The sequence below is a fragment of the Strix aluco genome, chromosome Z (genome assembly GCF_031877795.1).
Source record: "Strix aluco isolate bStrAlu1 chromosome Z, bStrAlu1.hap1, whole genome shotgun sequence".
NCBI classification, from domain to species: domain Eukaryota; kingdom Metazoa; phylum Chordata; class Aves; order Strigiformes; family Strigidae; genus Strix; species Strix aluco.
Window position 1 is genome coordinate 55,372,831 of NC_133971.1, and position 21,268 is coordinate 55,394,098.

Genomic DNA, 21,268 nt, shown 5'->3' on the forward strand with positions numbered 1-21,268 from the left:
GTTAAAGAACAACAGGTGCCAATTGCTATGAGGACCGTGCACCGACAGCAGTATCGCACGAACCGAGACTCTCTGGCTCCCATCCAAGAACTGATCCGTCAACTGGAGACCCAAGGTGTCATCAGTAAGACACATTCGCCTTTTAATAGCCCAATATGGCCAGTGCGAAAGTCTGACGGAGGGTGGAGGTTGACAGTAGACTATCGTGGCCTGAACGAAGTGACGCCACCACTGAGTCCTGCTGTACCAGATATGCTAGAGCTCCAGTATGAACTAGAGTCAAAGGCAGCCAAGTGGTACGCCACAATCGACATCGCCTATGCATTCTTTTCAATTCCTTTGGCAGAAGAGTGCAGGCCACAATTTGCTTTCACGTGGAGGGGTGTCCAATATACCTGGAATCGACTACCCCAGGGGTGGAAGCACAGCCCCACTATTTGTCATGGACTAATTCAAACTGCACTGGAAAAGGGTGATGCCCCTGAACATCTACAGTACATCGATGACATCATTGTGTGGGGCAACAAGGCAGAAGAAGTGTTCAAGAAAGGACAAAAAGTAATTGAGATTCTTCTGAGAGCTGGGTTTGCCATAAAGAAAAACAAGGTCAAGGGACCAGCACAGGAGATTCAGTTCTTGGGAATAAAATTGCAAGATGGACGCCGTCATGTGCCTATGGAGGTTGTCAACAAGATAGCAGCTATGTCTCCACCGACCAACAAGAAGGAAACACAAGCTTTCTTAGGACTTGAGGGATTTTGGAGGATGCACATTCTAGGTTACAGTCAGCTTGTGAGCCCTCTCTATCAAGTAACCCAAAAGAAGAACAATTTTGAGTGGGGTCTTGAACAACAACAAGCCTTTGAGCACATCAAACAGGAGATAGCTCAGGCGGTAGCTCTTGGGCCTGTTCGGACAGGACCAGATGTGCAAAATGTACTTTACACATCAACTGGGGAGCATGGCCTCACATGGAGCCTCTGGCAGAAAATACCAGGTGAAACTCGGGGTCGACCATTAGGATTTTGGAGCCGGGGATATCGAGGATCAGAAGCCCACTACACTCCGACTGAAAAGGAGATACTGGCAGCATATGAGGGGATTCGAGCCGCTTCCGAAGTTGTTGGTACAGAAGCACAGCTCCTCTTGGCACCGCGATTGCCTGTACTACATTGGATGTTCAAAGGAAACATCCCTTCTACACACCATGCAACCAGTGCTACCTGGAGTAAATGGTTAGCGTTAATCACGCAACGAGCTCGACTGGGAAAACCCAACTGTCCAGGAATCCTGGAAGAGATCATGGACTGGCCAGAAGGTAGAGATTTTGGAGCACTGCCTGAGGAGGTGGCTCTTGCCCAAGAAGCACCACCATATAACGAATTACCAGAAGATGAAAGGCGTTATGTTCTGTTTACTGATGGATCCTGTCGTGTGGTAGGAAACCATTGAAAGTGGAAAGCTGCTGTGTGGAGCCCCACAAGACAAGTCGTTGAGGCCACTGAAGGAGAGGGCGAGTCAAGTCAGTTTGCAGAAGTAAAAGCGATCCAACTAGCCCTAAAGATTGCTGAACGAGAAAAAGTGTCCAGTACTGTATCTCTACACTGACTCCTGGATGGTGGCTAATGCCCTGTACGGGTGGCTACAGGAGTGGAAGAAGACCAATTGGCAGCACAGAGGTAAACCCATCTGGGCTGCTGCACTGTGGCAGGACATCTCTGCCCGAGTGGAAAACGTGGCTGTAAAGGTACGTCATGTAGATGCTCACGTGCCCAAAAGCTGTGCCACCGAACAACATCAAAACAATGAGCAAGTAGACAAGGCTGCTAAAATTGAAGTAGCTCGGCTGGACCTGCACTGGGAGCGCAAGGGTGAGGTATTTGTAGCTCGATGGGCCCATGAAACATCCGGGCATCTCGGGAGAGATACAACGTACAGATGGGCTCGTGATCGAGGGGTGGACCTCACCATGGAGGCCATCTCACAGGTCACTCATGAATGCGAAACATGTGCTGCAATCAAGCGAGCCACACGAGTAAAGTCTCCCTAGAACAGAGGGAAATGGCTGAGTTTTCGATATGGTGAGGCCTGGCAAATTGACTATATTGGATCGTTGCCACGAACACACCAAGGCAAGCGCTACATACTCACTATGGTGGAAGCAACCACTGGTTGGCTTGAGACGTACCCTGTAAATCATGCCACTGCCCGAAATACCATCTTAGGTCTTGAAAGGCAAATTTTATGGAGACATGGTACTCCTGAAAGAATCGAATCAGACAATGGGACCCATTTTCAAAATAATCTCATAAACTCCTGGGCAAAGAAACACGGCATTGAGTGGGTGTATCACATCCCTTATTACCCACAAGCATCTGGAAAGATTGAAAGATACAATGGACTGTTGAAGACTATGTTGAGAGCATTGGACAATGGGGGATGGAAACACTGGGATATAAATTTAGCAGAAGCCACTTGGCTAATTAACACCAGAGGATCTGTTAACCGTCCTGGTCCTGCCCAAACAAAACCTCTTCATACTGTGGGAGGAGATAAGGTCCCTGTAGTACACACAGGGAAATGGCTGGGGAAGGCAGTGTGGATTGCTCCTCCCTTGGGAAAAGGCAAACCCACTCGTGGGATTGTTTTTGCTCAGGGACCTGGATGTACTTGGTGGGTAATGAGGGAGAATGGGGCTACTCAGTGTGTGCCTCAAGGAGATTTAACCTTGGGGGGGAAATAATCTGTGGGTTGAGTTGTATGTTGCAGGAAGTGATGGAGGAAGTAGGAACGACGAAGAGTGAACCAGATACGTGCGATGATGACCCAAACCTAGCCGGTGCTGGAGTCCAACAGTCAAACATACTGCTCCTGTCCTGAACATCCATCTTGACAGATGGCAGCCAAGTCACTGAACATCTAGAGGAGTGAAGAAAGCTTACGGAATGAATAAATGAGTGTTATGTGGGACCTGGGCATGACGTAAATGGTATGGAATAAGGGGTGGAGACTGTACCGGGTCTGGCTGAGCCAGAATTGGTTTTCCCCTGTAGCAGCCCTCATGGTGCTGTGTTTTATGCTGGGAGCTGGCAGGGTGTTGATAGCACACTGGTGTTGTGGCTACTGTTGAGTAGTGCTTACACAGCACCAAGGCTCTTTCTGACATTTCCCCCCGCAGTGGGACGGGGTGGGCAAGATCTTGGGAGGGGACACAACCAGGACAGCTGACCCGAACTGACCAAAGGGATATTCCATACCATATGACGTCTGCTCAGGATAAAGCTGGGAGAAAGGAGGAAGGGGGGGGGGTTCACCCTTGGTCCTCCGAGGCAACCACTGCGCGTATTGGAGCCCTGCTTCCTGAGAAGGCCCGACATCGCCTGTTAATGGGAAGTAGAGAATAAATCTGTTTTCTTTTTTTTTGCTTCCGCACGCTGACCTTTGCTTCGCTTTGCTTATATTAAAACTGCTGTTGTTTTACCCACAAGGGTTGTTTTGTTTTCCTATCTTATTTTCTTTCCCTTCTTTGCCCTATTGAGAAAAAAAGGGGAAAGGGGGGGAAGTGATAGAGCAACTTGGTGGGTACCTGGCATTTAGCCAAGGTCAAACCACCACAGTCTATTTTGGCGCCCAACGCGGGGCGGGACAACGGCAGTTTTATATTAATTGTGCTATAGCTATAGCAGTTAGTAAGCGACAAGCTCTTGTGCTGGTCACGGGTTTGTTTATTGCTCTGCTTATCTTTATTCTGCTAAGCTCGGGAACATGCTGGAAGAAATTGGGAACATCATGAGCGGTTTTAATCTGCAGGGTCCCGAGGTACTTATTAATCCTTATGTTAGCTCTTTGATACTGTTCATTAATGCTATTCGCCTATTGTGGGCTGTGTGGAGCTCATTAGGTTTTTGGTATAAGAGAAAGCAAATTTTGGGTGAGAGAATACCAAAATGTGCCCTGAGGCGGCCTGTCCCTGGGTGGCAGGGGGAGTGGAAGGATTTGGGCAGATTCCTAGGACGGTTATCACCTCCTGTAGCCTGGGATCTTACCCCTGAACAGGCAAGCAACCCCGCAAAACTGACGCAACACCTGATAGAAGGGTGCCTTGTCTATGCCGATGAAAATCTGCAACTCCTAGCGCTGTACTGGGGCCTGGCCTATGCTTATCGAGCTGCAGTTCAGTGCTCTCAAAGGACTGCGGTGGAAATGGGAACTCAAACAAAAAAAATAACAGCAGAGATTGCCCCAGTAGTAAAAAAGAAACAGTGGACAAGGAGAACAACAGGTCCATACCCTCGATTAATAAGGGACAAAAAAGAGGAGGAAGAAGCGGGTCCTTCAGCAAAGGGGTCAGAAGAGGGAATAACAGAACTCAAACAGGAGGCAGAAACTACCCGGTCCCTGACATCATCAGAACTGCGAGATCTGCGGAAAGACTATAGCTGCCAGCCGGGTGAGCGGATTGCTGCCTGGCTGCTTCGATGCTGGGATAATGGGGCTGATGCTCAGCAGCTGGAAGGTAAAGAAGCCCAACAGCTGGGTTCCCTTGCTAGAGATCGAGGAATTGAAAGGGGAATTGGAAAAGAAACAGGAATTTGCAGTCTGTGGAGATGGCTCCTTTCAAGTGTTAAAGCAAGATATCCTTTCAAGGAAGATCTTACGGACAACTCCCCAGGGAAGTGGGCTACTGCGGATGAAGGTGTCCAGTACCTGAGAGAATTAACAGTGCTGGAAGCCATCTATAGTGATCCAGATAATGATGAAGCCCCTAAAAATCCAGAGGATGTCCTGTGCACACGGGCCATGTGGAGGAAGGTGATTAAAGGTGCACCATCCTCGTATTCTGCCGGCTTGGCTGCGATGTACTATCCAGAAATGGATATGGGAGAAGGACTAAGATGTACGCCAACTGTGGAGGCAGTCTCTTCCTGGCTTCAGAACTTTGAAGAGAGTCTTGGAACCTCCTCATCTCTACGGGCGAGTGCCTTAGATGTCAGGAGCACCCCAAGAAATCGGTTCTCTTCCACCCCAGTCAGAGGGAAAGGGAAACCTAGGCGCATGACACGTGGCGAACTTTGGTTCTTCCTGCGTGACCAGGGGAAGGACATGAGGAAGTGGGATGGTCAACCCACCTTCAAATTGGAAGCTCGTGTACATGAATTGCGAGGAAAGACACCTGCCAAGAAGAAGACATCCAAGAAGGTTGTTAATGTAGCTGGTGTAAAACCGCAAGAAAGTAATCAGCGATCTCCCAGATACAGGAAGACTGAGATCACCTCCCTTGGCCCTGATGAAGGAGTTTCCGGCCTGGCACAGCAAGGGTCAGACAGTGAATACTCTGACCAAGAACAGGAATAGAGGGCCCCTGCCTCCAGCCAGGAGGAGGAAAGGGATGATCGGGTGTATTGGACAGTGTGGATTCGATGGCCTGGCACATCAAATCCACAGAAGTACCAGGCTTTAATCGATAGCGGGGCACAGTGTACATTAATGCCATCGAGTTATAGAGGGGCAGAACCTATCTGGATCTCAGGAGTGACAGGCAGATGTCAAGAACTGTCAGTACTGGAGGCCGAGGTTAGCTTGACCGGGGATAAGTGGGAAAAACATCCCATTGCAACTGGCCCAGAAGCCCCTTGTATCTTGGGCATTGACTACCTCACGAGGGGGTATTTCAAAGACCCAAAAGGATACCGATGGGCTTTTGGTGTGGCCAGTGTGAACACAGAGAAGGTCAAACAGTTGTCTAATCTGCCTGGCCTCTCAGAAGATCCTTTTGTTGTAGGACTGTTGCGAGTTAAAGAACAACAGGTGCCAATTGCTATGAGGACCGTGCACCGACAGCAGTATCGCACGAACCGAGACTCTCTGGCTCCCATCCAAGAACTGATCCGTCAACTGGAGACCCAAGGTGTCATCAGTAAGACACATTCGCCTTTTAATAGCCCAATATGGCCAGTGCGAAAGTCTGACGGAGGGTGGAGGTTGACAGTAGACTATCGTGGCCTGAACGAAGTGACGCCACCACTGAGTCCTGCTGTACCAGATATGCTAGAGCTCCAGTATGAACTAGAGTCAAAGGCAGCCAAGTGGTACGCCACAATCGACATCGCCTATGCATTCTTTTCAATTCCTTTGGCAGAAGAGTGCAGGCCACAATTTGCTTTCACGTGGAGGGGTGTCCAATATACCTGGAATCGACTACCCCAGGGGTGGAAGCACAGCCCCACTATTTGTCATGGACTAATTCAAACTGCACTGGAAAAGGGTGATGCCCCTGAACATCTACAGTACATCGATGACATCATTGTGTGGGGCAACAAGGCAGAAGAAGTGTTCAAGAAAGGACAAAAAGTAATTGAGATTCTTCTGAGAGCTGGGTTTGCCATAAAGAAAAACAAGGTCAAGGGACCAGCACAGGAGATTCAGTTCTTGGGAATAAAATTGCAAGATGGACGCCGTCATGTGCCTATGGAGGTTGTCAACAAGATAGCAGCTATGTCTCCACCGACCAACAAGAAGGAAACACAAGCTTTCTTAGGACTTGAGGGATTTTGGAGGATGCACATTCTAGGTTACAGTCAGCTTGTGAGCCCTCTCTATCAAGTAACCCAAAAGAAGAACAATTTTGAGTGGGGTCTTGAACAACAACAAGCCTTTGAGCACATCAAACAGGAGATAGCTCAGGCGGTAGCTCTTGGGCCTGTTCGGACAGGACCAGATGTGCAAAATGTACTTTACACATCAACTGGGGAGCATGGCCTCACATGGAGCCTCTGGCAGAAAATACCAGGTGAAACTCGGGGTCGACCATTAGGATTTTGGAGCCGGGGATATCGAGGATCAGAAGCCCACTACACTCCGACTGAAAAGGAGATACTGGCAGCATATGAGGGGATTCGAGCCGCTTCCGAAGTTGTTGGTACAGAAGCACAGCTCCTCTTGGCACCGCGATTGCCTGTACTACATTGGATGTTCAAAGGAAACATCCCTTCTACACACCATGCAACCAGTGCTACCTGGAGTAAATGGGTAGCGTTAATCACGCAATGAGCTCGACTGGGAAAACCCAACTGTCCAGGAATCCTGGAAGAGATCATGGACTGGCCAGAAGGTAGAGATTTTGGAGCACTGCCTGAGGAGGTGGCTCTTGCCCAAGAAGCACCACCATATAACGAATTACCAGAAGATGAAAGGCGTTATGTTCTGTTTACTGATGGATCCTGTCGTGTGGTAGGAAACCATTGAAAGTGGAAAGCTGCTGTGTGGAGCCCCACAAGACAAGTCGTTGAGGCCACTGAAGGAGAGGGCGAGTCAAGTCAGTTTGCAGAAGTAAAAGCGATCCAACTAGCCCTAAAGATTGCTGAACGAGAAAAAGTGTCCAGTACTGTATCTCTACACTGACTCCTGGATGGTGGCTAATGCCCTGTACGGGTGGCTACAGGAGTGGAAGAAGACCAATTGGCAGCACAGAGGTAAACCCATCTGGGCTGCTGCACTGTGGCAGGACATCTCTGCCCGAGTGGAAAACGTGGCTGTAAAGGTACGTCATGTAGATGCTCACGTGCCCAAAAGCTGTGCCACCGAACAACATCAAAACAATGAGCAAGTAGACAAGGCTGCTAAAATTGAAGTAGCTCGGCTGGACCTGCACTGGGAGCGCAAGGGTGAGGTATTTGTAGCTCGATGGGCCCATGAAACATCCGGGCATCTCGGGAGAGATACAACGTACAGATGGGCTCGTGATCGAGGGGTGGACCTCACCATGGAGGCCATCTCACAGGTCACTCATGAATGCGAAACATGTGCTGCAATCAAGCGAGCCACACGAGTAAAGTCTCCCTAGAACAGAGGGAAATGGCTGAGTTTTCGATATGGTGAGGCCTGGCAAATTGACTATATTGGATCGTTGCCACGAACACACCAAGGCAAGCGCTACATACTCACTATGGTGGAAGCAACCACTGGTTGGCTTGAGACGTACCCTGTAAATCATGCCACTGCCCGAAATACCATCTTAGGTCTTGAAAGGCAAATTTTATGGAGACATGGTACTCCTGAAAGAATCGAATCAGACAATGGGACCCATTTTCAAAATAATCTCATAAACTCCTGGGCAAAGAAACACGGCATTGAGTGGGTGTATCACATCCCTTATTACCCACAAGCATCTGGAAAGATTGAAAGATACAATGGACTGTTGAAGACTATGTTGAGAGCATTGGACAATGGGGGATGGAAACACTGGGATATAAATTTAGCAGAAGCCACTTGGCTAATTAACACCAGAGGATCTGTTAACCGTCCTGGTCCTGCCCAAACAAAACCTCTTCATACTGTGGGAGGAGATAAGGTCCCTGTAGTACACACAGGGAAATGGCTGGGGAAGGCAGTGTGGATTGCTCCTCCCTTGGGAAAAGGCAAACCCACTCGTGGGATTGTTTTTGCTCAGGGACCTGGATGTACTTGGTGGGTAATGAGGGAGAATGGGGCTACTCAGTGTGTGCCTCAAGGAGATTTAACCTTGGGGGGGAAATAATCTGTGGGTTGAGTTGTATGTTGCAGGAAGTGATGGAGGAAGTAGGAACGACGAAGAGTGAACCAGATACGTGCGATGATGACCCAAACCTAGCCGGTGCTGGAGTCCAACAGTCAAACATACTGCTCCTGTCCTGAACATCCATCTTGACAGATGGCAGCCAAGTCACTGAACATCTAGAGGAGTGAAGAAAGCTTACGGAATGAATAAATGAGTGTTATGTGGGACCTGGGCATGACGTAAATGGTATGGAATAAGGGGTGGAGACTGTACCGGGTCTGGCTGAGCCAGAATTGGTTTTCCCCTGTAGCAGCCCTCATGGTGCTGTGTTTTATGCTGGGAGCTGGCAGGGTGTTGATAGCACACTGGTGTTGTGGCTACTGTTGAGTAGTGCTTACACAGCACCAAGGCTCTTTCTGACATTTCCCCCCGCAGTGGGACGGGGTGGGCAAGATCTTGGGAGGGGACACAACCAGGACAGCTGACCCGAACTGACCAAAGGGATATTCCATACCATATGACGTCTGCTCAGGATAAAGCTGGGAGAAAGGAGGAAGGGGGGGGGGTTCACCCTTGGTCCTCCGAGGCAACCACTGCGCGTATTGGAGCCCTGCTTCCTGAGAAGGCCCGACATCGCCTGTTAATGGGAAGTAGAGAATAAATCTGTTTTCTTTTTTTTTGCTTCCGCACGCTGACCTTTGCTTCGCTTTGCTTATATTAAAACTGCTGTTGTTTTACCCACAAGGGTTGTTTTGTTTTCCTATCTTATTTTCTTTCCCTTCTTTGCCCTATTGAGAAAAAAAGGGGAAAGGGGGGGAAGTGATAGAGCGACTTGGGGGTACCTGGCATTTAGCCAAGGTCAAACCACCACAGTATATAAAACAAGTTCATATGTAAGGCAGGCCTATATATCCATTTGATTACATATTCTAAAACTGAAAATCAGCATCTGCATCAGAAAACACCAAAAAAGTCCATTCTGTATCTGTTCTACAGTATTTTAAAGATCAAGCAAAATTCAGAAGCAGTTATATATGAAAGTAATTTTACTTTTACTTTTATTGACAGTCTTCTTAAAAGGTATAAATTAAATTTAAGAACTTATTTAAGACATGTTCCATAGCATTTCCAAGGTACTTAACAAAGTATTCTATAAAAAAAGTAACTTTCCATATCTATGGAAATAAGTATTTGTATTATAGATCCATCCTTCTACACATGAAAAGAAGTATGGTCAGAGTGTGGTCACAGGTTTTCCAAACAATTGACCTTCAAAGTGCTACTATATCGATGCTAAGAAATTTCATTAAGATGACTGTCCTTTTTTCTGTGGGGTTAGAGTTAATTTTCTTGAGCTGGGAAACAGCATCACCTGAGTGCCTGACTCAGATTTTGGCCAGGCTAGAGTCAACATTCTTTGAGCTCAGAGGAAGCACAGCTGGAGTGGGGGGCCCAGATTGGCCATTGGAGTATTCCATATCATGTGGCGTTATGCTCAGTATATAAAGGAGGCGGGTTCTCTCTTGCTTTCAGTCGGCATGGTGGGATCTTTGTTCTGTTAGGATCGCTTCTGGGGGCAGGCTGCGTATCGGTTGGTGATTGGTGAGCAAACACATTGTGCATTACCTGTTTGTACTTCCTATTATTATTGTTTTGTTACCATCACTAAACTGCTTTTTTATTTCCAACTACAAGTTTTTCCTTTCTGTCCCTCTCTTATTTTACCAGGTGGGGGAAAAGGTGATTGGCTATGTGGTGATTGGCTGCCATCCAAGTTCAAACCATGACAGTCCTTTTTAGTGCCCAACATATGGCTCGAGGGTTAAGCTAACAACAGATCTGGTCATAATCTCAATTCCTTGGTTCCTTAAAATTTTATCACTGCATTTGCTGCATATAGTCCCCATGCTGCTGATTACCACCCATGGGAGTTGGGTTAAGATTTTGATTTTGCTGTACTATGTAGCATTAATTTATGGCATGATGCAGTCGTCACTCCTGAGGCTACTTACAATTGTGTCTGAGAATTTAGGGAATTTTTAATATCCTTGGAATGTTAACACTAACATGGTCATCTTACTGCTGGGAACCAATGTGTTTTTGCATGTGGTTTAGGCTTTGTTCAGGGGTAAACAACTATTTAAGAGTATCACCCAGAGATCTACCTCAAGGTTAGAGAATGATGAGTGGCTGGGGGTGTGGGACAGCATAGGCAAGTACCTAGAACAATAAGCACCTCTGATGTATTAGAACTTCACTCCCAAAGAGGCGCAGAATCCCAAAGAACTAGTAAAATATTTGGAAAAAGTATGTTGTCACCCTTGTAATTCCAGAGAGGAACAGATCACTGAACATGCTGGAGCCTGGCCCATGCCTACCAAGTCCTGTTAAATATTATTCAGTACCCTCAAAAGGAAGAGAAGGGTTCTGGATCTGGTAACAAAATGACAGACATTGCAGCCACTCCAAAGTCCACAACAGAAACTGCAGCCACTACAAATCTGGCAACAAGTATTGCAGCTAATCTGACCCCAACAGCAGTCACTGCAGTTGAACAAGAGGACCAACCTGTGACAGTGTCAGTTGCTTCCATACATAAGAAGAAATATACAAGAAAATCCCCTCACATTGTAAAGGATGATGATGAACCAGGGCCATCACAAGAACAGGAGGAGGAGGCAGAACCAGTAGTAGTCACCCAATCCTTATCCCCGAGTGAGCTGCAAGACATGTGTTTTGCTGATTAAGGTTACCAATTAAACTCAGACACCAGAGCGAAAAGAGTAGGTGTATTTTACTGGGGATAACTAAATAATGTAACAGAATAATACAGAAACATACAGTAAGAAAAGACTAAAAATAGTGCACTTAAAGGAAACAAATAAAAAAATACAGGGTAATGCATCAAATCATTACCACCTGAGAGAGATAATAGTGATGAAGAAAGATACATCACCACTTGCATACATTACCATCATACAAATTCACAAATGCTGGGGAGCCCCGGTTACAGCGAGGATTTGGAGATCCTGTCCCAGCAAGTGGGAAATCCTACACCATGCGTCCACCCATAGGTGAGGCATCCAAAGTCGCTGTGAGTGGGTCCAGCCGTATATACCAAAAATCAGCAAGCCAGAATAGTTGGCACCTTTGTTTTAAGCAGAAATATCTGGTTTCAATCTCACATTAGATTCCTTCAGAGCCTGGCCAGGGCTCAAGGGAGAAGCTACGGGATTTTCCCTGCTTATCTAATTGGATTATGAGCAAGATCACACATCAGGTCACAGGGCCAGACAACTGTCTCCACAAGCCTGTTATCTTATCCACACACAAAGAAAGATAAAGACACATTCAAGATAGTTACATCTTCCATACATATGTCATTAATGATTACATACAGAGCTAGCAACTTTGGCTCAGGGCCTGTTGTTCAGGCTTCAATACTTCCACTTTTTACATCAGAATAGGTGGTTTGTTATAACTTAGTATAATACCTATTAGCACAATGGTTATCAGTTATAAAATATACAGGATTCATCTGGCTTGGACCGGTTGTCAAAGCCTTAGCACTTCAACATGCGAAAGGATTTCAACCACCGTCCAGGTGAGCACCTCATTACCTGGCTGCTCCGATGCTAGGATAGGGGGGCCAGTAGTGTGGAATTAGAGGGTAGGGAGGCCAGGCAGCTGTGATCCCCGTCTAGGGAAGGGGACATTGACAAAACAATTGGAAAAAGGACACAAACTCTTAGTCTCTGGAGGTGACTCCTGTCAAGTGTCAGGGAGAGGTATCCCTTCAAAGACGATATCGTATGTCATCCAAGTAAGTGGACCACTATGGACAGAGAGATATCCAATACTTGAGGGAACTAAATGTGTGGAAGATGCATTACTATGACGCAGATAATGCACGGCTACCCACAGATCCAGATGAAGTCCAATGCACCCAGACCACGTGGTGGAAGTTTGTTCACAGCACACCATCATCGTATGCCAAGGCATGTAATGAACTGGAGAGCTGGAGGGACCGACAGTGGATGAATTCGCTGGCTGACTCTGACAATATGACAACTCTTCCTCCCTTGTGGCGGCTGTGGAGAAATTATCTCAAGAATTGCAGCAATTTAAAGAGGACATGTCCTACTCCCCACCTACATGGACTAGAATCTCAGCTATTAGGAGCAGTCGTTTCTCTACTCGAGAGAACCTGTATACACCATGGGGTAACCTGTAGTATTGCCTGTGTGACCATGGAGAAGACATGAGGAAATGGGATGGAAAACCTACCTACCTCCTAGAAGAGCAGGTATGTGAGCTGGAAGGAAGAACAAGTACAAAGCGGGGTTCTTTCAGAAAAAAGCAGCTCCAGTTTCTAGTAATCATTTACCCAAACAGAGCAGAAAAGTTGACTTTGCTCTTGATTCTACGAGAAGAACTTCTGATTTGTATTCAGAAGTGAGTGACTAAGATGAAACTGAAACCCGTGCACACCACACTAATCCATTTGTCAATAGCAGACATTATGATCGACATTAGAGGGGCCCTGCCTCCAGCCAGGTGGAGAAGAGGGACAATCGAGTTTTTTGACCTGTATGGATTCGAAGGCCTGGCATATCTGACTCCCAAGAGTATAAGCTCTAGTGGACACTGGTGTCCAATGCACCCTAATGCTGTCGAATTTTGAAGGGGCAGAACCCATTTGTATTTCAGGAGTGACAGGGGGCTCTCAACAGCTGACTGTGTTGGAGGCTGACGTAAGTCTAACTGGGAATGAGTAGCAAAAGCATCCCATTGTGCTCAGATGCTCCATGTATTCTTGGTATAGATTACCTCAGGAGAGGGTATTTTAAGGACCCAAGAGTGTATTGGAGGGCTTTCGGTATAGCTGCCTTGGAAACAGAAGGAATTAAACAGCTGTCTCTGTTACCTGGTCTCTCAGAGGATCCTTCTGTTGTGGGATTGCTGATGGCCGAAGAACAACGGGTGCCAACTGCCACTACAACCGTGCACCGACGGGAATATCACACCAGTCGAGACTCTGTAATCCCTGTCCATAAACTGATTCATCAACTAGATACCCAAGGTGATCAGAAAGACTCTCTCACCCTTTAACAGCCCCATATGGCCAGTGCAAAAGTCTAATGGAGAGAAGAGATTGACAGTAGACTATCGTGGCCTGAATGAAGTCACACAAACCCCGAGTGCTACAGTGCCAAGCATGTTAGAGCTTCAATATGAACTAGAGTCGAAGGTGGCCAAGTGGTACGCCATGATTTATATTGCCAACGCATTTTCCTCCATCCTTCTCTCTGGCAGCAGAATGCAGGCCACAGTTTGCTTTTACCTGGAGGGGTGTCCAATACACCTGGAATCGACTGCCCCAGTGGTGGAAACACAGCCCCACCATTTGCCATGGACTGATCCAGAATGCACTGGAACAGGGTGAAGTCCTGGAACACCTGCAATACATTGATGACATCATTATAGGACGTAATACAGCAGAAGAATTTTTTTAGAAAAGGGAGAAAATAATCCAAATCCTTCTGAGAGTCAGTTTTGCCATAAAGCAGGGTAAGGTCAAGAGACAGAAGGTTCAGTTTTTAGGAATAAAATGGCAAGATGGACGTTGTCAGATTCCAATGGAGGTGATTAATAAAATAACAGCTATGTCCCCACCAACTAACAGAAAGGAAATTCAAGCTTTCTTGGGTGTTGGGGGTTTCTGAAGACTGCACATTCCAAATTACAGTCAGATTGTCAGCTCCCTCTGTCAATCAGGTGACCTGGAAAAATAATGGTTTTTATATGGAGTCCCAAGCAACACCAAGCTTCTGAACAAATTGAAAAGGAAAGAGTTCATGCTGTAGCCCTTGGGCCAGTTCAGGCAGGACAAGATGTTAAAAATGTACTCTATACTGCAGCCAAGGGAAAATGGCCCTACCTGGAGTCTCTGGCAGAGAGCGCCAGGGGAGACTCGGGGTTGACCCCTGGGGTTTTGGAGTCGGGGATACAGAGGATCCAAGGATGGCTATACTCCAACTGTAAAGGAGATATTGGCAGCATAAGAAGGGATTTTGAGCTGCTTCAGAAGTGACTGGTACTGAAGCACAGCTCCTCCTGGCACCGCGACTGCTGGTGCTGGGCTGGATGTTCAAAGGGAGTGTCCCCTCTACACACCATGCAGCTGATGCCATGTGGAGTAAATGGGTCACACTGATCACATGGTGGGCTTGAATAGGGAGTCCCAGCTGCCCAGGAATATTGGAAGTGATTACAAAGTGGCCAGAAGGTAAAGATTTTGGAATGGTGCCAAAGGAAGAGGTGATGTGTGCTGAAGAGGCCCCACCATATAATAAACTACTGGATAATGAGAAGCAGTATGTGTTCTGATGGGTTCTGTCACATTCTGGGGAAACAACGAAGGTGGAAGGCAGCTGTGTGGAGCCCCACATGGCATTGCTCTTTCAAGAGAGCAAACTTTAAGCTATTCAGGGAGCTACTTAGCTCAATCTGCTATTGAGTGTTTGGGAGTCCATGACTGCTGATCAGATGTCAAGAACCAATTTTAAAAGCACAGGAACAGGCAATTCCACTGTGTGTAACTCAAGCAAGCAGGGCAGAAGACAAGCTTGACCGAACAAGTAAATCCTCTTGGAACTGAGGACGAAAAAGAAATTGTATGATCTCTGGAAGAGAGGTCAAGCTTTGCAAGAAGATTACAGAGTCATGGCTTGCATATGCAGGGAGAATACATGAAAGGCCAAAGCTCGGCAAGAGTGGAAACTGGCCAGTGTTGTGTCAGACAACAAAAAAGGCTTTTTTAAGTACGTTAATAGCAAGAAGAGTTGTAAGGAAAACATTGGACTGACACTTGTTGAAGATGGTCACCTGACAAATAAGGCCTCAGTCTTTAAAAATATGGGTAGACCTTGAACTGTCCAGTCCTCTGAGTTGGGAGACCATGACTACAGGAAAAATAACTTTCCATTTGTGAACACTGAAATTGTAAGGGACCAATTGCATCAGTTGAACATTCATAAGTCCATGGGGCCTTGTGGGATTCATCCCAGGTTACTGGAGGAGTTAGTGGATACAGCAGGACCCCTCTCAATCAGCTACCAAAGGTTTTGAGAGACTGGGGAGGTCCCTGCTGGCTGGAAGCTAGCCAGCGTTACTCCAATTTACAAGAAGGACGTGAAGGAAGACCCAACAAGCTACAGATCTGTTAGTCTAACCTCAGTACCTGGAAAAATTATGGAGAAGAACATACTGGCTTCTATTAAAAGGCATCTAAAGGACAATGCAATCATCAAGCACAGTCAACATGGGTTCACAAAGGGTAAGTCTTGTTTAATTTACATGATATCCTTCCAGGATAAGGCCACCCACCTAGTGGAAAAAGGAATGGCAGTGGATGTTGTTTTCTGCATTTTAGTAAGGCTTTTGATAGGGTCCCTTACAAAAACCTCCTGGACAAGTTCTCCAGCTGTGAGATGGACAGGTACAGGTTGCACTGGGTGATGAACTGGCTGAACAGCAGGCTTCAAAGCGTTGCAGTGAATGGGGCTAGACCTGGCTGGAAACCAGCCACCAGTCATGTTCCTCAGGGCTAAATTCTGTAACCAGTTATATTCAATAGCTGTGATCAGAAGGTAGGAGGTTCAGTGATCTGGAGGTAGGAGTTGAATGCACCATTAGCAGTTTTGCTGATGATACCAAACTGGCAGGTGCTGTTGACTCTCTTGAGGGATCAAGAGGGATCTAGATACATTGGAACATCAGGCAATCATCAATGACGTGAAATTTAACAGGAACAATGACCAGATTCTCCACCTGGGATGAGTAACACTGGACACAATTATAAATTGGGAGAGGAGTGGTTGGAAGGCATCCCTGTAGAAAGGGATCTGGGGGTGCTGGTTGACAGCAGGCTTAACATGAGTCAACAGTCGCCCTGGCAGCCAAGATAGCAAACCTCATTCAGAGGTGCATCAAACACAGTATAAGTAGATGTTCAAAATACGTGATCATCCTACTGTATTTAGTGTTGGTGTGGTCTCACCTTGAGTATTGTGTGCAGTTCTGGGCCCCATAATTTAAAAAGAAGATTGAATGCATCCAGAGAAGGGCAACAGTACTGGTGAAAGGACTGGAAGGCATGTCCTGTGAGGAGTGGCTAAGGACTCTAGGTTTGTCTTGTTTGACAAGACAAACACCTCCTTTTGAAGAAAGGGAGGCTGAAGAGTGACCTCATTGCTCTCTATAGCTTCCTGAGGAAGTAGAGAGGGAGGTGGTGCTCTCTTCTCCCTGGGATCCAGTGACATGACACCTGGGAATGGTTCTGTGTTGGTTTGATCTTGGCTAAATGTCAGGTACCCACCAAGTCCCTCTATCACTTCCCCCCTTTCCCCTTTTTTTCTCAACAGGGCAAAGAGTGGAAAGAAAATAAGACAGGAAAAAACAACCTTTGTGGGTAAAACAAAAGCAGTTTTAATATAAGCAAAGCGAAGCAAAGGTCCACGTGCAGAAGCAAAAACAAGAAAACAGATTTATTCTCTACTTCCCATTAACAGGCGATGTCGGGCCTTCTCAGGAAGCAGGGCTCCAATACGTGTAGTGGTTGCCTCGGAGGACCAAGGGTGACCCCACCCCCTTCCTCCTTTTTCCCAGCTTTATACTTGAGCAGACGTCATATGGTATGGAATATCCCTTTGGTCAGTTCAGGTCATCTGTCCTGGTTGTGTCCCCTCCCAAGATCTTGCCCACCCCGTCCCACTGCGGCAGGGAGAAAATGTCAGAAAGAGCCTTGGTGCTGTGTAAGCACTACTCAGCAGTAGCCACAACACCAGTGTGCTATCAACACCCTGCCAGCTCCCAGCATAAAACACAGCACCATGAGGGCTGCTACAGGGGAAAACCAATTCTGGCTCAGCCAGACCCAGTACACTTTCCACCCCTTATTCCATACCATTTATCATCATGTCCAGGTGTGGTGGTTTAGTCCCTGACGGGGTCTGAGACCACGCGGCCGCTGCCCCTCCCCCACAAAGGGAGTGAAATACAAAGCCCCAGTGCAACAGTAACACAATAAACAACAACAATAACAATAAGAATAACAGTAATAACAATGAACAGAGCAAAATATCTACCAATACAGCAGTGAGAGCAGAGAAATCATATAACACACACGATAACTGACTGTCCCGTGCTGCCGTGTTTTGGCGCCAGAACGTGAGGTCAGCATGGTATATGAATAACCCGGCTAGAGCTTCCCCCCCCACTGCTGGGGAAACTTAATCCTATCCTAGCTGAACCAGGACATAATCCATCCCTTATTCTATACCATCTTCGTCACATCCAGTTGCCACTTAGCAATTAACAATAACAAAGAAAAATTAATAAATACACAGTATAATTCACGGTGTGTTTTCACCCACAATCAAGTCCCCTTGTGGTACTCATCGGACCTCTCCATCCTTCTGCATCACCCACCAGGTGCACACAGGTCCTTGAGTAAAAGCAATCCCGTGGATGGGTTTGCCTTTGCCCAGCGCAGGACTAACCCAGACCATTTTTCCCAGCACATCCCTCATGCGCACCACAGGGACTTTATCCCCGTCTACAACATGTGGAAGTTTTGACTGAGCCAGGCCAGATTGATTGGCAGATCCTCTTGTGTTGACTAACCAGGCGGCCTTTGTCAGATGTGTGTCCCAGTCTTTGAAGGTTCCACCCCCCATTGCTCTTAATGTGGTTTTTAACAGTCCATTGTAGCGCTCGATCTTCCCAGAGGCTGGTGCGTGGTAGGGGATGTGGTAGAACCACTCGATGTTGTGTTCTTCTGCCCAGGCACCTATGAGGTTATTTCGGAAGTGAGTCCCATTGTCTGACTCAATCCTCTCTGGGGTGCCATGTCGCAGCAGGACTTGGTCTTCAAGGCCCAGGATGGTGTTCCAGGCGGTGGCGTGGAACACTGGATAAGTTTCCAGCCATCCAGCGGTTGCTTCTACCATTGTGAGCACGTGGCACTTGCCTTGGCGGGTCTGTGGCAGTGTGATGTAGTCGATCTGCCAGGCCTCTCCATATTTATACTTCATCAATTGTTCTCCGTTCCGCTGGGGCTTCACCCGTTTAGTTTGTTTGATTGCAGCACACGTCTCACATCCGTGGATGATCTCTGTGATGGTGTCAATGGTGAGGTCCACCCCTCGATCTCGAGCCCACCTGTATGTTGCATCTCTGCCTGGTGGCCCGAGGTCTCATGGGCCCACTGGGCTATGAACAGGTCACCTTTACGCTGCCAGTCCAAGTCCACCTGAGCCACTTCGATCTTAGCAGCCTGGTCTGCCTGCTGGTTGTGTTGATGTTCATCAGTGGCCCGACTCTTGGGTATATGGGCGTCCACATGGCACACCTTCACAACGAGTTTCTCCACCCGGGCTGCAATATCCTGCCATACATCAGCGGCCCAGACAGGTCTACCCTTGTGTTGCCAGTTGTTCTGTTTCCATTGCTGCAACCACATCCACAGGGCACTTGCCACCACCCATAAGTCAGTGTAGAGATAGAGCCTCGGCCACTCTTCTCGCTCAGCAATCTCCAAGGCCAATTGGGTGGCTTTCACCTCTGCGAACTGGCTCGATTCACCTTGTCCCTCAACAGCTTCAGTGGTTTGTCGTGTGGGATACCACACCGCAGCCTTCCATCGTCGGTGTTTTCCCACAATGCGACAAGACCCATCAGTGAATAGGGCATATTGCTTCTCCTCCTCTGGCAGCTCATTATATGGTGGGGCCTCCTCAGCACGTTTCACCTCCTGTTCTGGTGACATCCCAGAATCTTTGTTTTCTGGCCAGTTTATGATTACTTCCGCTAATCCTGGGCGGTCGAGGTTCCCTATTTGAGCCCATTGTGTTATCAACACAACCCATTTACTCCACGTGGCATCTGTTGCATGATGTGTGGAGGGAGCCTTTCCTTTGAACATCCATCCCAGCACCGGCAGTCGGGGTGCCAGGAGGAGCTGTGTCTCAGTGCCGACCACTTCTGAGGCAGCTCGAATTCATTCGTACGCTGCCAGTATCTCCTTCTCAGTCAGTGTGTATTTAGCTTCACAACCTTTGTATCCCCGGTTCCAAAAGCCTAAAGGTCAGCCTTGGGATTCCCCATGTGCTTTCTGCCAAAGGCTCCAGGAAGGGCCATTCTCCCCAGCTGCGGTGTAGAGCACGTTCTTAATCTCCTGCCCTGTCCGGACTGGCCCGAGGGCCACTGCCTGAGTAATCTCCTGCTTAATTTGTTCAAAGGCTTGTTGTTGCTCTGGGCCCCATTTAAAATCGTTCTTCTTGAAGGTCTACACGGTAGAGAGGGCTCACAATCAGGCTGTAGTTTGGGATGTGCATCCTCCAGAACCCCACAGCGCCCAGGAAAGACTGAGTCTCCTTTTTAGTGGTTGGTGGGGCCATGGCTGTTATCTTGTTTATCACATCCACTGGGATGTGGCGACGCCCATCTTGCCATTTTATTCCTAGGAACTGAATCTCCCTTCCAGCCCCCTTAACTTTCTGTCACTTGATGGCAAAAACAGCCTTCAGGAGGATTTCAATTATCTTCTTTCCTTTCTCAAAGACTTCCTCAGCTGTGTCCCCCCATACAATGATATCGTCAATGAACTGCAGGTGTTCTGGAGCCCCACCTTTCTCCAGTGCAGTATGGACCAGTCTATGGCAAATGGTGGAGCTGTGTTTCCACCCCTGGGGCAATCGATTCCAGGTGTACTGGATACCCCTCCAAGTGAACGCAAACTGCGGCCTGCACTCTGGTGCTATTGGAATGGAGAAACACGCCTTAGCAATGTCAGTCATGGCATACCACTTGGCTGCCTTCGACTCCAGTTCATACTGGAGCTCTAACATGTCCGGCACTGCAGCACTCATCACTGGCGTAACTTCATTCAGGCCACAGTAGTCCACAGTTAGTCTGCATTTGCCATTAGGCTTTCTCACTGGCCATATAGGGCTGTTGAAAGGTAAATGAGTCTTGCTGATCACCTTCTGGCTTTCTAGTTGACGGATCAGCTGGTGGATGGGGACCAGGGAATCTCGGTTAGTGCAGTACTGCCGCCGGTGCACCGTCTTGGTAGCAATTGGCACTCTCTGCTCTTCAACCTTAAGCAACCCCACCACCAAGGGATCCTCTGAGAGGCCGGGTAAGGTGAACAATTGCTCAACCTCCTCCAAGGCAGCTGTACCAAAGGCTCACCGGTACCCTTTTGGGTCTTTAAAATACCCTCTCCTGAGGTAATCTATACCTAGGATGCACGGGGCATCTGGGCCAGTCACAATGGGGTGCTATTGTTGGAGAAGTACCGCATGGCCCAAAACAAGATCTGACAGACATTCGGAAAGCACTGTGCTGCGAACACAGTGGCCAGGATGCTCCAGGGATAGCTAAAACTCTCAAAAACTGAGAGGGGGTGAGACCCCTAATAAAAGCCCAGGCAGCAAACAGGTACCAGTTCACCCCCACAAGCAGTTGTACAAGCACATTATAAGCAGTCTGCAGCCAGTATAGCAAAACAAGACCCTTGACACATTTTCCACCGACAACAAACATCAGCACTGGGAACACACAGTGGATATAAAGATTAATCCACGCAAGCAAATTGGCCAGCATTGCAAACATTTCTTATCAAGCAATACAAATAAGAACGGAAAAGATTACACCTAACACACC